This window comes from Aptenodytes forsteri, unplaced genomic scaffold (genome assembly GCF_000699145.1).
Source record: "Aptenodytes forsteri isolate BGI_AS27 unplaced genomic scaffold, ASM69914v1 Scaffold61, whole genome shotgun sequence".
In the NCBI taxonomy this organism is placed as follows: Eukaryota; Metazoa; Chordata; class Aves; order Sphenisciformes; family Spheniscidae; genus Aptenodytes; species Aptenodytes forsteri.
Genome location: NW_008794443.1, coordinates 1,957,851 through 1,974,942, shown reverse-complemented (window position 1 = coordinate 1,974,942; position 17,092 = coordinate 1,957,851). Strand labels below are relative to the sequence as shown.

General features: G+C 36.3%; 1 protein-coding gene across 1 annotated transcript in view; it reads left to right on the top strand.

Moving 5' to 3' along the window:
• The first annotated feature begins 34 nt into the window (after positions 1-34).
• PRDM2 (PR/SET domain 2) overlaps positions 35-17,092 on the top strand; it is a 31,053-nt gene continuing 13,995 nt past the window's right edge. The window contains exon 1 of the mRNA XM_019474753.1: positions 35-102. The gene's annotated coding sequence lies outside the window, so the exon portion shown is untranslated. The remainder of the gene's footprint in view (positions 103-17,092) is intronic.

Sequence of the window (17,092 nt, the reverse complement as noted above, 5' to 3'; positions counted from 1 at the left end):
GCGGGTCTGATTTCGGCAGCCGGGCGCTACGCGGGGAGGGAAAATGTCTCCGTCCAGAGCTGGGCAGCGCCGCGGCGTTTGGGGGGCTCTCCGGGGCTTGCCGTGAGTATGGGAATGCCCTCTGCGCAACGGCACGCGAGGTGGTGTCAGCCTTCCTAAAACCGTGAACTTTTTGTGCGGGTGGGGCTGCTGCTAAAATTATTTGCAGGCAGCGTTAACAAGTGAAGTGTCGCCGAGGAATGGGTTTCTGTTAGGCGCAAGGATTATTTTTTACTAAAATAGTCGAGCGCTGGTGCAAATGAAAAATTAAGGCTTTGTTATTGTCTGTGGCTTTTAATTTCTTGTTATTTTTAGGGCGCTGGCGATCTCGTTGGTTATGAAATTTTGCAGGCAGCGTGAATGACTACTTTTGGCTGACTTTGGCAGAGGAGGGAGGATGAGAGAAGAATTTCGGGGGGGTATACGCAGTAGTCTTTATGTAAATATGTATGTCAGATCAGACATCCATTATTTTTTCCATGATTAATTCAGTAGCAATATTTTTAAGAGTGCATGTGCCTCCACGCGTGGCCTTATATAACTGACATTTTGACTACCGTTTTAGGCCAAAATCGCAATAGAAGCTATCACTTACAGGGAGTAAATATAAAAAGGACGTATCTACAGTTGTAGCACAAGGGTATCGATTCCTCTTGTGGGTGAATACGTATATTTTGGAGTTCTCCGAAGGTTACAAATGAACCAAAGAAGGAAAGGAGATAATATTTTAAATGGCATCATTGTAAATTTTTTAAACTTAAAATGTAGGGCCTGATCTTACTTGTAGCGCAGTTGACTGTGGAACTCACATTGGGAACAAGCTCAGATATTTAGGAGAACAGTTATTATATAAGTTTTTTTTATTTTAGAGATTGGGGAGGGGGCTGGGAGAAAGAAGTGCTGCAACACGATTGGTTATTCTTTTGAACAGTAGTTCGTAGGTTAAGCTAATACAAACTGAAATTCAAGCACTGATTTTTATTTTGCTGCCTGTAATGAAAAGCATATTTAGCACGTATATAAGTAACACTTGGTAAATTAGAGGCCATATTATGCTTTTTCCTAAATGTGCATTATCTTAGCAAATAGAATTTGTGTGCCTGTGACTTACCTGAAAGGCTAGAAAAACAACTTGAAAGAATTTGATTATAAATCAGAAAAGCCAGACAGAATAATTTCTAAGGTAATTTTTCATGGCATAGAAGTTTTATTTGCATTCATCAAGTTTTAGATAAAAATATCAGTAAACTAATTTGTTGGTTCCTGGGTTTTGGTTTTGTGCTATTTTGTAGGTTAGAAGTTTTACTGTTACAGGTTTTACAGATTTCAGACTGTCATAATTGGGAACAATAGGTCTTTTCCCCCATTTTATAAACATAAGCTCCTTACCAAGGCTCACAAATATTAAAAAACCCCTCAACAAACAAAAGAATAACACCCCACCCCCCACTCCACCCCAACAAAAAACAACCCTGAACACAATGGAGATGAAGCATTTGAGAATAACCAAGAATAATTCATCTATGGAATTATACTCTTGTATCATGAAGCAAAAAGACCAAATTCTTAGTATTTAGTTGCTTTTAAGTGTTATGATTAAAGTTTCAGCATCCATGCTGTAAAAGATAAGGCAATTTGTAGTATGTGCTTTATTCTTTTCTAATACGTGCATATTTTGAAATTGTATAGTTCTGTTTTTAGTAGGTTCCATTGGAATTATTTTTACTCCTCTACATTTACTCTCAGTTATTTTGGTATTTGTAGTAACATCTGCTAATATTTGCAATTCACAGCAATTTTCTTATAAGAAATGTAATATTTTTCTGCTGATTCGATAGCAGTAGCTGCAGTTAGGATTCCAAAATGGTTTCTACTCATATCCCTTCTTTTGCAGATTCAGCTATATCTCTTGGATATGGAAGTTTCTTGGCCCTGGGGTTGAGGTTTTATGGGAAAACAAAGGAAATTGTGATGAGCAGGGTTAAAAAGTAATTTTTTTTCTTTAAATAATTCTAACTATGATAAAAGGGAGGTGGGAGGAGAAAGATTTTTGTGACTTAACTTTATGCATGTGAAAAATTGGGAGTCAGTACAAGGTAATCTTTTAAATTAAATACCAATTTAAGAAACTTGCTAGAGAGTAGCTCCTCCGGAGGGTTGTGAAATTTGAATTTATTAGCTGTCTAAACAGATTAATTCTTTTTTTTTATAAACTTTATTTTGGCCTGTGTTGCACGTTGTCATCTTACACATCGAGGAGAAAATAGAACTGAGTAAGAACTGCCAAGTTTAAACAACTGTATATGAGTGTGTCCTTCAGAAACACATTTTCCAGAAAAGTAAACTGACAGTTTAATACCTTAAATGACTAGATAAGACATTATTTGAGGAGTGTATTATAATTGTTATTCAAAACATGCAGTATTGAATAGCCTCATAATTATTCTGTATTCAGTAAAACAAATATCCTCTTGAATTTTTAATGCATCTTAGGCCTTGTCATAAGACATTATTTGAGAAGTGTATTATAATTTAGTTATTCAAAACATGCAGTTATTGAATAGCTCATAATTATTCTGTATTCAGTAAAACAAATATCCTCTTGAATTTTTAATGCATCTTAGGCCTTGTCCCTTGGACAGTTAAGATATCTATCATTTGACAAATAGTCTTTGTCTGCAATTTATTTAATGAACCCTGATTATATCAGAAAAGGTGACCATTTCACAGGTATTGAAAATGCGATGTGTTTTGCCCAATCAATCAAGGCTTTCATTATTGTAAAACTTTCCATATCGCAGTAGGAATACTCTGTTACTGATTAAATCCTCACACGCTGTCAATTCAGACTGTCTTACCATAAGAGGTAGGCCTTACTAAATTTGTAAAGTTGAGATGGCATTTAAGAATCAGCAGCTGACCAAGTCTAGGGTGGACGCAAAGTACAGATTGAACTGTTTTCCTTGACCTTGATCTGACCTTTATTTGCAAGCGATTACTGACACAAGGTTCATAATCTCCTTTAGAGCATATTTAGGATGGCACCTGGCATTCTCCTCTATGTACCAGTCTTCTCTTAACATGTTTGCAGAGGGTGGGATCTTGACTATGCCTCAGTCGTGTTTCTCAAAACTCGCTTGCTCTTTACTTGCACAGCTTCTTCAGCAGTTCAGTGTGTTGCATATTTCTGTTCTTGTAGTCTGCATTCAAAATACTTTACATCTCCCAGATGTTAATGTTCAATAGTTACTGCCTGGCTTGGTCATAGGTTTTCATAGCTGGAGTGTGAGTACATCTTTCTTCTACCATGCACAACAGCTTAGGAGTCCTTGAGGAAAAGAGGCAGTTCTTACCAATTTATTTTTATGCCTTGAAACATTGCATGTTGTTGCTAAGGTGATGAGTGCATTTAAGATCTAGAAAGAAATTTAGTAGGATAAAAGGGTATGGGGGGGGAATACAACCCCCAAAAAAGAAAACAACTTGGTGAACTTGGGTAGCATCAAAGATTTTTATCAGAGCCAACCCCTGTTATCTTTGACATGATTACTACATGCTTAAGAGCCAGCAGCTGCCGGTGCATGGTCAACAACTAGCAGAAAAATGATCTAATACATTTTTTTGTTGCTTTTGCATTTTCTGAAATTTAATTTATTTATTAAGTGTTTATCATCTACTTCTCCCAAGTTGTAGTTAATATGCTCCTGTCCTGCCTGCCAAGCTTATAGGAAAATTTGTTCAAATCAAATGCATTAGCACAAGATTTTTCATTAATTCCCTTTCTAAGGAAAAAAAGAGAACAGCCTGGCTTTCACTTTACAATTTAATTCATGTGTCCATTAGAGGAGTAATGTGGACATCTTTTTCCTCTCATCAGGGCATTTCTTCCTTTATGTATGACAGTAGTAATATGTAGTAGTAGTAGTAAGCAGTAATATTGAAGATGAGTGTTTCCTTCAAGAAGAACACTTTTGGAGTCGCTGGCTTCAGACTCAGTCTTCTCTTCGAAAGTAACTTTACACTAACTAAATAAAAGTATTAAAAAAAAAAAAAAGATGGTCATACATAAAAATATCCAGTGGTTTTATCAGGCTATAATCTGCTTTAAGGTGCTAAGTAGGCTCCAAAGTGTAATCAAACAATGCTGAAATAATCTGGGCAGTTTCTGTCATGGATTATGTGGCAGATCAAAAATCTGTTCTTGGAGGAAGAAAGATGCTGCTGTTATACAGGATAAAAGTTTGCTCTGCTACATGCTTGTGAATAATACCTTTTAAAAAACCCTTTTTTGGGGGGTGAGAAGAGGGCAACGTTTTACTTCTCCTGTGCTTATTTATATCTCTCTGGTAGTGGTTCCATGCTGTGCTGTTCAGTTGTATTTGTGTCTTAGCCGTGTTCCACTTAGCACTTTATCTAGGCAACAGACCCCGGTGGCATAATTTGTACTATTGTCTGGAATGAATACTGCATGTGCCTCTTTCATATCTTCTGTCGGTACAAAGTCAGGCTGTCAAGAGGAGGGGGAAAAGTCTGTAATTTCATTTTACCAAAAGCACATGCTGCATAAGGCAACTTGAGTGGGAGTCTGTCATGAAACCAAATGCCTTCTTAAAAAACCCGGTTGTGTCACCTCTTAAAATAGTCTCCTATTGTAGTGCAGGCAAAACACCTGAATCGGGTTCACCTATATCTTGGACAGCCTGTGGTGATTATTTATTGTAGTACAGTTTTAAAGTCTCAAACCATTGCTAATAAATCTTTTGAAACTTTACTACCTTAAATGGCTCCACTGCTATCATAATGTTGCTATTTCCCATAGTTCTTATCAGATTTCAGGGAGAGCATGAACTATAGGGTAACTCTTAGTAAATAATACTGTCCCTGAGATAGTGTGAGATTAAGGTGGGTGAATTATGAATCAATTATCATCTGTAATAAATAGTTATTATGCCTTGGTTTATATCAGTCTGAATGCAAAGTGCAACTTAAGGCTTCTGCTTCACAGATTCTAAATAAATGCTGTCATAATAAAAGTTACATTGTTTTTTTTTTTTTGTCTGTAAGCGTGATTATTGCTGAAACAGTTTCAAATTGCTGCTGCAGAAAAGGGAAATGTAAAGATGAAATAAGCAGGTTAAATTCTGTGATAGTAGAAATCCTTGCAGTTTTTTGTGTTAATACTTTCATAGGCATTCTCACTTAATTCCAAATAATTAGCTGTACTTGAGAGTCACATAAATATGCGTCCTGTTTACAAAAGGTAGGCCTTGGATTGCCGTCTGGATGTCATCACGAGTGGAAATCGTAGCCAAATGATGCCCTGATTGTCTGGTTTTTAAGTTACATTAATTTTATCAGTTAGACTTGTACTGGGAATAAGTTTAAAAGTTTATTTGCAAACAGAAAAGAACTTGTGAGAAAAATGTTTGTGTATTAATTGGAATGTGGCTTATAGAAGGATGTTAAAGTTCTGTAAGTTGTACATTTGTAGCAAGGATAACATGAAATGGTATTCTTATCTAAGCTCTATTTCCAATAGATTTAATGAAAAACAGATAGGAAATTTTGAAGCCCTGAGTTCCTAGCCAATGACTAGGAAAAGACAAGGGAGGAAGGAGAAGGTCAAGGAGATCATCTGGAACAAAACCTTAAAATGAAATGTACTTTAATTTCCGAGAATCACACTGATTTGTGAGAAGAACTATATAACTCCAGTTAAAAAGCTGCATTTGGGATGTCAAGGGAACTGTATCTTTCATGGCGGCTTCTATCTGAAGATAGAATATCTTTGAGGTCTTCCAAATTTTCTTTTATCCCTCATAAATGGGGCCCTTTGAATAGGAGACTCGTATTACTTTAAATTCCCATCTTCACTTCTACAGCAACGCCCCCAGTTCCTATGATAGCTGCTGCTCTGAGCTTTCCCGAACAGCAGAGTGAAATTGGTGTGATTCATTCCAGCCTTGCTCCTGCCTACGGGTTTAAGAATAGGAGAAGATAAGCCTTCATTTCAGAGGTAAAAAAAAAAGATTATCTGTATTTATAAAAAAAAAAAAAAATTCAGCACTAAATTGCATGTATTGACCCCTTAAACTCCATATTTCTAAGTATAAACTTTTGGAAATACGAGGCCATAGCACATTCGGATATTTCCCAAGTTATTAAAAAACATCAGTGTTTTTGCTTTAGTCAGGTTGTATCATATTTATGTGAACACTGGGAAACTTGTTTACTTATGTGCTGTAATTATAAGGTTAGGGAAGGCTGTAAGGTTTGTTTCTTCTTCAGAAGCCTCAGATGTACTATTGTGTATACACTCCCTTTAAAAGTTTCCACATGTGCAGCTGGTAATGGAAATCCACAGGTGCTGTCCGTGTGCTCTCTTGGCAGTGTGGGACTGTCACTGTTATCAGCGTATCATGGTATGTATTTGTACTGGAAGGGGGATCAGACATCCTGATGTTTGTAGTACGGGGGGCCCCCAGCTTTGTCTACGCAAGCATCTGACTGGTGATGCCACTAAGAAAGCAGAACTTATAAGAAGGATTTAGCAAAGGGCTTGAAGGTGGTCAGGAATGCAGTGTAAGGTCTCAGTGCTGGTTATCAGATCTTTGTTAAAACAAGTACTACAAGCACCTTGCATGCTCTCCCTGTTACTTTATCTCTGTGTTTTTTTGTCCTTCACTTAAAATAACAATATGTCCTTCATGATTGTAACAAGTTGGCATGTTTCTAGCTACTAATTTATTTTTGGTTAGAGCAAATGTATATAATTATCTAACATAATAAAAATATTTTTCTTGGGTTATTTGGTTATTCAAATTCTGAAGTGTTCCATATTTTTCTTTATACTTTTGCTTTTTCAGCCACACTTCCTTATACTATTTTTTCCAAGTTAATAAAGTACATCTAGATCACAGTTGCAGCATTTGCTAGTAAATTTGCTAATGCTGTCATCAGTTACATAACTTACAGTGGGAAGTGAAATAAGGCGCCAGACAGCTTTCCAGTATTAATCAATTTTTTTCTATTCATCAGGGTTAGCTTTGAAACAATGAGTGACCTGGAAGAAAAGAAGCTTGGTTTCCACTGCGCTTTTTTTTTTTTTTTTTTTTTTTTAATTAAGCCAATGTGTTTTGCAATTATTCTCCTCCTTTCTTAGGAAAATACTTTTTTAATTTTCCTGAAAATAAGTTAAAAGTTACTAAGTTTCTATTGAAATATGACTTTCCTCGCAGAAATATTCTATTGTATTAGGATTTTCCAAAACTTTCTTGGAATGTTCTCTTCTGAATCACAGAGGTGTCTAAATGCTTCTGCGTAGAAAATTTGGTGATTGCTGTTTTAGGGAAGAGCTTTGAGATAAATAGATTTGGAGGTTATGTTCCAAAATAGGAAGGGGATGAATTCCTGCAGAATAGGAGAATAGACACCATTTTCCAGAGTGAAAAAAGTGCTTTTCTTTTTTATTCCCTGAAGTGACCTATTTTGTGATTTAGAATTGTCCTGTTGCTTATAGCATGCAAGAGAGCAAACTCAATGAGTTACTGACTGCCTTACCTATATTAAAGTGTTTGGGTTTGCTGTCTCACTTAAATCTGGATGACTTTTATTCACATGAATAATGCTTTCTTGAATTCCTTTGTGTTACCTCACGTGAAGTCAAGGGTTTACCAGACACTGTTGCTCTTTCTATGGTTTCCTTACCCTCTGGTGCAATCTCCTACTTAATTTTTTGTTTTATAATTGGAGACTCTGGCTTTTATGGTGGATACAAGGTAAAGTCAATGATTGACTTTCAGTCTATTCTTATTTTATTTACCTCTAGCTTGAATCATGTCTTAATTTAGTGAAGGCTCTAAGTTCTCCTTGTAATGAGAATCTTCCATACCTCTTAATCATTTTTACTGTCTTTCTCTAGATGTTTTCTTTTTATGCTTCATCTTTTCAAAACCATTTGAACAATATTATTCATATTGATTCTGTACCATTAATGGTACTAAACTTCTTCAGTGCTTGTTTTTATTACAATTTACCATAATTTTGCATCGACCATTTATTTTACTTGAATTGTTTACAGGGAACATCTTACACTGAGGGCCTATCTACAGATGCCCTGTGTAATTTATTATGCAGTGATCAACAAGCATGTTTAACTTAACTTTGAGTGTGTGCATACAAAGTTTTGATAGCTGGTTTATTTATGGGAAGGGATGCAGACGCCATTGGTGTGTGTGTGTGTGGCTGAGAGCTCTTTTCTTTAGTGAGATTTCCTTTGTTAGGTAATTTGTGCTTGTAAAGTCTCTCTGAAGATTCTCATGTTGCTGGATTATGAAACTGCAAAATACCAATGTAATTTTACATTCCACTTAGTACATTTTCTAAATGAACAAAAAGGGAAAACACTGTTTCCGTCTGGTTGTCAGACCAGAGTGTATTTTTTTTTTTTTTAATCTGTTAAACCTTCAAATGTATTTTGTTATTCCTGCCAAGAGCCTTACACAGGTTGACAGGAATGACTTTGTTCTGAAGAATTGTCACTGGCCTACACTTGCTGTGTCAAGTTCCTCAAGGAAATGTTATAGCAGTCTATGTTTTTACTTGGGTTTAACGGTTATTGAAATAAGACTCACTGATATTTCAACATTTGTAGCTAAGAAATTAGATAATGTCTGACCATCAGATATTCACTAGCAAATATTTACTTACCTTTTATACACTTTTTCCCCTGGATTAAGCAAGCACAATATTTATTTGGATCACCAGTGCATGTAAGTTATTCAGGATGAAACTTTCAGAAGCACTTACGAGCTTACCAGGGTTGCTGTTAAGAGTTAATTTTGTTGTCACGCTTTCTATCAGAGTTCTGCAAGAGCGTTTGATAGACTGTGATTTAATGCTTTAGAACTTCAAAGAGGCAGTATTATTAATGTGATGATTGACATAAAGTTACTCTAGTGAGAGTATTATAATAGCTGAAAATCTATCATCTTGATTATTATTACAGCAAAATGCTGTGGAAGTGGGTAGTTGGCTATACATCTATTCTAACTTGCATTGAGAGCCAGATGCCTCATTTGAGTCTAGTCAGATATGAATCTTGTTTTATTTGGCAGTCCGTAAGAAACAATTTGATTGTTGCATGGGAAAGACCTAGCGTTTCTGAAAGTGACTTGATTCATGTAAATTTTGGTAAATTTTCTCATGCATCACCATTATTCCCAGCCAAGTCCAATGCAAGCTTTCTTACATTGCTGCCAGTAAAATCGAAAACTAGGTGTCTAGATAGTAAGCTCTGGTGTAAAGCAGCTCAACTGCAATGAGAGCTGACCTCTCTTTAGCAGTAAGTTTGTATCAGAATGTTAAAATACACACCTTTGCCACAGAGTTGCACTGTTAAAAGGAAATGTGTGAGATACTGCTGCCAGATAGTGGAGTTGTTTGGGGCTTTTACCGAGGAGTAGGTCATACTAAGTTTCAGTGAGTTGAGTAAAAAATTGACTTTCCTGCAAAGTGTTCTATTTCAAGTTGCAGGTAAAAAGCAAAGAGTCCAGTGGTTTGGATCTTACGGACCCTTGTCAGGGATTGCAAAAGCAAAGTGGACTTTGTGCTGAAACTTCGCTCATAGCTACCAAATCCTTAACTGTTAAGTGTCAGCCTCCAGTCTCTCCACTCATATCCCAGAGCTATGTTTTTTCTGGTTCCTTGCCTGCAAATGAAAATGTCCGCGTTACTTTTCAGTGATGTTTTATTTTTGTATTCTGTTTTAGTTGACATTTTATGTTTATGAAAAGATGTGTGCAAAAAACTTCTACAACTTCAAAGTCTAATTTGATCTAAACAGGTTAATCTTGAAGGTAGCAGTTAACTGAGCAGAAGACAAATACATTTGTGCTCTGACTGGGATTTGTTTTCACTTTACTTGAAAAATGGAGGAAGTTGCCATTCCCTGTAGGGACTTTATGAGCCTACTGACCTTTCTTGCGATTTCATAAATTAAGCAGATACCAGTTTGCTGTTGTCTGGTTTGGGCAACCTATGAATTTAGTAACTTCTGTTGTCGGTTCTGTTAACATGAGCACCAACTATTGCTGTTGTCCTGTAGCGCTCTCTTCTACATCTTGAGAAATGCACTGATTGGGCAACTGGAGCATTACAGTTAGAGTTCCTTTGGAAAGATAATTCAGTATATCTTCTGTTATCAGAGAAGACTGAAAAGCATTTCTCTGAGAAAATATCAATGGGCTGCAGCTGAAATGAATGAAGCAGTTGGTTTCACAGAGAAAGTTAAACAAATCTTTCACAATTTCTCCGCAGATAAAAATGATTAGGGGACTACATTGTACATTAAAATGAGTTTACATAATGTTTACCCTCCTCCTTTATCTACTTTTATATATTAGAAAGGACCTGCAGTGATATTTTGCCATATGACCTTGGATTGTCACTCTGAAGTTGGAAGGAGTGAGTCTTTCCAAATTTAACAGATGCAGAGAAGCAAAGTTTTCATGCCTGCAAATCTGTCGTGACAGTAGCTGCTTATTAATAATTAAAGATGTTCCTTGTTAGGTTGGAAGCCCAGTTCATAAAATGCTATAATATTTTTAATGGGGACTAATGGAAACACACTACATACTTACTATAGCAGGTAGTTGGTAATGCCATTTTTGTCATCTCTTCTTAAGTTGTTAATTGTGTTGTTTTCTTCACCTTGTACAAATATGAGTGCATGTCATTTGACATACATTGTTTTTACATCTCTGTTCTTAGTGTCTGAGCAAAATGCTCAGGGAAATTAATAATGCTATGCTTGCAGTAAATAATAGCCTTTAAAACTGTACAGAAAAAAGAAATATTGTTTAAGGCAAGCTTGCATTGCATGCCAAAACGGATACCCTCGCACTTTGGAGTGTGCTGGTAAAAGGAGGGCAATAAGGGAGTGTGCTATGGGAAACACTACTGAATGTTTTCCAAAGTAATTTTCCCTTTTTGAAATGCACGATATGAATCTATTGCAAATCTATTGGATTGCTGCTGATAACACTAAGAAAAGATTTTCATCAACAAAAATGAGTGCTGTTTTGTTTTGGTTTGTTTTTTCCCCTATTGAATCCCCCAAACTAAAGATTACCTCTGCAAGTGTACTGAAGAAAAATAAGAGAATAAGAAGGTTAAAGGAAAGAAAACTGGAAATGTGTGCCAAGGAGGGGGATGAAATACATTGTAAAACAGAAGGGGGTGATTTTACTGAAAATACTTTACTGTTTTGTTGGAGAAAAATTTCTGACAAATGGCATGTTGTAGGTATGGTAAACGAAAGGATTCACTTGGGTAAAAATGACTAGAAGAGGACAAATTTGAGTGAATGTAAATAAAAAATGTTGAGTGTGACCTTGTAGCAATTCTGAGGGGTTTAATTTTATCCATGGGAGACTTAATCTGGTGGCAGCAGCACTGTCCGGATCCTACATCTGTGAGAGGCTTTGCTCTTGTTTCCTCAGCGTTGGAGACTCCTGTTACAGTAATCCCAGCGCTCCGGTTAGATACAAAGGCAGGCCTGTTTCCTGGGAATTGTAGCCCCTGTACAGCTGCATTCTCCGAGTAAAGCCATAGCCCATGTCTGGACAAACGTTTAGATAAACTGTGCATTTTTGGTCTTCCATGCAACTGCAGCTTTTCACTAACCTTTCGAGAGTTCTGTTTGGCGTGGTGGAGCAAAATTGCTCTTGATAGCCGAACACCACCTTTATCAGCAGTGTATGAAGGGTATTAGCTTTTGGGTCTGCATGTGGACTCAGCAGTCCTTTTTTTTTTTTTTTTCCTTTTGTTAATTGTCACTTATTGGTATGACCACTACTGAATTTGAACATACCCAGTTTTGTCAAAGAGCAGAATAAAATGGAAGGTAAAGTCCTAAGTAGTTACCTTTAAAGATAACTTAGCTAAAAAACCCAGATATTTTGATCTAACCCTCTCAAATGTTTAGTGATCCAAATAGGGCCATGACAAATATTTGGGTTATTTATTACAGATAAAGGCAGACTGATCTTACACCGATTATTTTAAACTTTGTGGTACAAGTAGTCGCGTGAGGTCTTTCATTTGCATTATCTTGCAAATGATGCTGTCAAAATGCATGTTATTTCTTAATTATCTGAGTGTAGCTTCATTTCAGGGTCAGAAAAACATTTCAGGAGGGCTACAGTGAATGTAGAAGCGACATTTTCTGGATTCAAGTAAAAGCTCATATTCGTTAAAGCAGAGATTTAAATATTGACTAATTCTCTGTACTTAAATACAAAATTTGGATGCCCTATTTTTAACTGAATTGTACATAAAAACTGGCTAAATATAGAGAACACCAGTTATTTCTGGAAAATCTGTATGCCAGCTGTCATTTCTTTTGCTGCTTCTTTTGTTTTAATACTTAGCAAAATAAAAGCTAATGGAATATAACTGCAGAGAAGAATGTTTATCATATTTTCTGTAATGGGTTGGCTGTGTCAATGGTAGCTGTGGTTAGCTATCAAATAACTTGCTAGGAATTTGTAGTGAATAGTGGGAGGTTGTGTTATTAGGGAGAGTAGGAGATAGAAATACACAACTACATTGAGTGATTGAGAAGTTCTAGAGCAAGTCTGATTGCATATTTGTGTACTCTATCTGCTATTTTAGTTTTAGAAATATTGGCATGGGGCAGAAATAACATTTTTAAATCTTGCTAAGATAAAAGCTCTGTATTTAATTATTTACACTTAATTGTTTCATCACAGCTCTTGTGTGGATTGAAATTGCATAGAATTAAACCTTGTGGATGTTTGTTTGCCATACTTTGTAATTGTTAGGTGACATTCTGTACTAAAGTCATTACGAATGAGTAAGTTTTATAGTCTATAAACTTAAGACTTCCAATGATTTATACTCAGGTTAGTCAGAAGGCATAACATATTAAGGACTTGGATGAGATGCTGCAAATGTGGATGGCATACTGTTGCGAACAGGTAATATAAACTACTTTTTGCCCCTCTTTCTGTTACAGAGGGTGATGGTACATAATTTAATTTACAAAACATGAAGTGTATGAAGAATACTGGAGGTGATTCCTATTTCAATTTTTGTGGACTGGTGTAATACCACACACTTAAGATAGGCTTACCACTTGTAGGACTTTTCAGCCTAAATGTTTTTTATTTGTTTATCTGAATTTTGTGAATAGCTTCAGCTAAGCTTTTCTGGGCTCATGAAGAACTCCATATAATGGCAATACATTCCCTTTTGCTTCTTGCGAACTGTTGCATCATTTCTTTATGTTGGCATGGCATACCCTATGATGCCATGCTAACATTTCTTCTACTGATTATTATATAATTTAAGAAGCTTGTGGTGAGATATATAGTAACGTGATCTTCAGTGGTATCATTAAAGTGGAGACTTTGCCAAACATTTGCAGAAATTGGTGTTTTAAATAGCTCAGCTCAGAATTTTCTTACACTTTCCATGGCAACAAGTTCATCTGTTATGCAAATGTCATGTTAACAGTCTCTGTAAATGCATTGCTCTATTTCTTTTCTGCAAGATGGATATTTAGTGCTTGGTACAAACATATTTTAATACACGTAGACAGTTAGGTGTATGTGTATCTGTCTTCAGGTATATTGAAATATCTTCCCGAGGCAAGACTCCATTGCAACATTTATAATCTGGTTGGAAAATGCAGTGATTAAAAGGCTACTATTTGTATGTGAAGTGATGGTTAATGTGTAGCAATATGTTTATACAACAGGCAGTTTGATATTAATAGAATTACTGTGAAGTTTGTCTTCCATGCTTACTCTGTTCCTCTTTCTCCTGCTTCTACTGTGTAAGCTTGAAAGTGTCTTTTTAAGCAAGAGGAGATGCAAGTTCTGCTGGAAATATCACGGAAGAACCTTTGCTCACTGAATTTGCTTTTATTCTTGATGTCAAGCAGCCGTTTATCTCTGCTGCTGTTTGTGGTCTTCAAACAGCAGTAGTAGTACTGGCCATCGCGTTTCGAGTTGTAGCGAGGGAAAATACATTATCTAGAACAATGGGGCATGCAGTTTCTCTTCAGAGACCTTGCTTCTATAGCTTTTGCTTTTGAAAGATCCCTCCTGGAGACCTTCAGTATCACTTAACACATGTGAACCTGTTGCAGGACAGACTGTGTGCATGCACTACTTTTGCCTCTCCTACCAGCTTGCGATGAAAGGATGTGGAGAGCTGAACTAAGACAAGGGTGGTCAGCCCCTGGCATTTCACTTACGCGGGGATCGCAAGCAGTTCAAGTGCAGTGCCCTGCCGAGTCTTTTGTCGTAAGAACAGTGGCGGGTTTGTGCTAAGCACAAGGCCTGACAGATAATATGAGCCTCCAGCTGTGGGAGGAAGCAATCCAGCAGAGAATGGTGAGGCCAACATAGGCTGAATGTCCAGTTTTGTAGTACAGGGGTGGGACTTTGGCTATAGATAATTTCCAAGATTTTTCCAGTTTTTTCCAAAGTATATAGCTATATGCATTATGCATCTCCACCTTTAATGTTATTTGACATACTAGGTTTGGGCAGATTGACAATACAGAACTAAGATCTTCTGTAGCTCTAAATTATTCTCATGGTTCTCAGGAGTCAGAAGTTAAAATCATTTTGTGATAATTTTTGTACACTGGGAAACAGATCATGTCAATTTTAGTGTTTCGTTTGCTTAACCGTACCTAAAATTATGCCTACATAAACTAGTTGTAACTGATAACTTTGTAATGGTATTGCAAGAAAAATGCCCCACCAATTATTTATAATAATGATGGATTGAGGAAAACAGGGTAATAAAGGCATTTAAATGTTGTCTTTTTCTGCACGTTCTCATACATACTTGACAACATTGTTGAAATAGGCCTCCTAATGATACTGTGTATGTAGCCGTTCGGATTTAATTGACATCGCCTTTAATTAAATGTTTGTTTCAAAAATTGAGCTGTGCCTTGTATGACTTGAATTTCACCCTTAGAATTGCTGGGATACGAATGAAAATGTGCTGCTTTTGCATCCTTTTTACATCTTTTTTTTTTAATGTTCAGTTTTAGAAAGATTTAATCTTGAAAATGGGAAGTCGGTTAATGTTGTCATACTTAGTCTGTATTTCTGAATCGGAGAGATAGGTACCTTCCTACTTAGGGGAAGAATTTTGTCAGAGGGTGTTAGAAAGGGTTTTATGTGTGCGTGCACACTGACAAGTGGGATGCATCTCTATAGCCAAACTGGGAAATGCTCCTAGTAGCATATCTTACACTAACAATAAAATAAAAATAAAAACTTTTTCTGGCTTGACTCATACCAATTCAGTCTGTGGAAAAAAAAAATCTACCACCAAAGCTGTTCTATGGCAGCACTTGAATATCTGCGCCTTGGGGTCTTGGGAGGCATCCTATTGGTTCTGCAGTCATTTTTCTTGCCAGTACAAGAGCACTTTTCCCCAAAGCATTTCGTAGGCAGTGGTTTCATGTTTTGTTTCATTTTAAGTTGGAAGCTTTTGAGTTCAAAAGACGTTCCCTCCCCAGGTAATAATGTATGTGTGCGTTCAGAAGTACACTTCAGAGTTTTTCAGCTAAGCTTGCTCTAATCAAGTTTCAAAGCAATATTTAAATACAAGTAGTTAAAAGGAACTTTGGTATATTGTTGTATTAACAGTAATATTATGTAAGAAATATTGGAAGTTGATGTCATAATATTTAAGTAACTTTGTTTTAATAAAGTAGAATCGTTTTTCTTTCAAGGTTGTCATCTTTTCTATTCCTAGCCTAATATTTACTAGCTTTGTGACTTATCCCTACTATTTTTACTTTCGCTTCCTTTTTCTCCAATAACTTGCAGTGTGACATTTTGAACAACGTAGTGGAATAACCTCACCTATCCTAGATCACTTAAAACGTTGGACAGCAATTTAAAAATGGTTTAATTACCATAGGCTATGAGATGGTGGGTGCTGTGAGTCAAATGTTCTTTGACGCAGTAATATGATGGAGGTGTAAGTCTGCAGTGCTTAACATGCGGCCCCTCCTCAAAAATGAGTAACTATCCAATGGAGCTGTAGTATATGCTTTGAAATGTGGCTGTTGGCTTAGATCTTTAAATAAAATATTTTCAGAACCATGTGGGTTCAAGGTCATGTTTTCAGCAAATTTCTGTAATCTCCATGATTATATGAATAATCCTCATACACATATATTTATATATATATATGAGGCATGTTGTACCTACCAGCTTTCCCTAAATGTTAAGAGTTCTTAGCTGTTCTCAGTGACTGTAAGCAGCTCTTAACACACAGGTATGTTGCTCTTTATTTAGCCAAGTGGTTTGTGATTTGGCTTTGCTGTCTGAGCAGGTGCTGGTAGATAATAAGGAAAGGTTTTGTAAATGTGATTTCACTATGTAATGAATGGTGGCTAATGGTAGAATAAAAAAAAAAAGCTAAATGAAGACACTTAAATGCTAACAGAGGAAAATGTGTTAAAAACAGCCTTAGTATTCACATCTTCATAATGGGCATTTTGAATTCAATACCTTTTTTTTTCTGGTGCTTAGTTACTTTACTGTTTAATCAATTCCATTTCTTGTAAGGTCTTTAACATTTATATGCTGTGACATTCACAGTTGGACAAGATTCTGAGAAGTCACTGCAACATGTTTCTGCATATTTTCATGCTCTTCCAGCTAACACAACTTGGATTTAATTTTCTGGAGCGATTTATGCTGTTATTTTAGATAGGACTTTTTTGTGTGTAAAAGGCATTCATTTTTTCTAGCCTGTCTTCCAGAACAAACAACTAGTCAGATATTTGCAGATGCCTGAAAGTTTAAGGAATTTACTTTGAAAAGCATAACATCTCCTAGTATTCTGGATAAAGAAACAGGAATTCTGGTGCACAGCAAACTGTTTCTCAAATTAAAAATTAAGTTGCATCAGTATTTTAGAAGTCATTAATCAGAATAATGTGGAAATGGTTATGCAGTTGTCTTCTGCTGAATTTTCTGTAAGGACT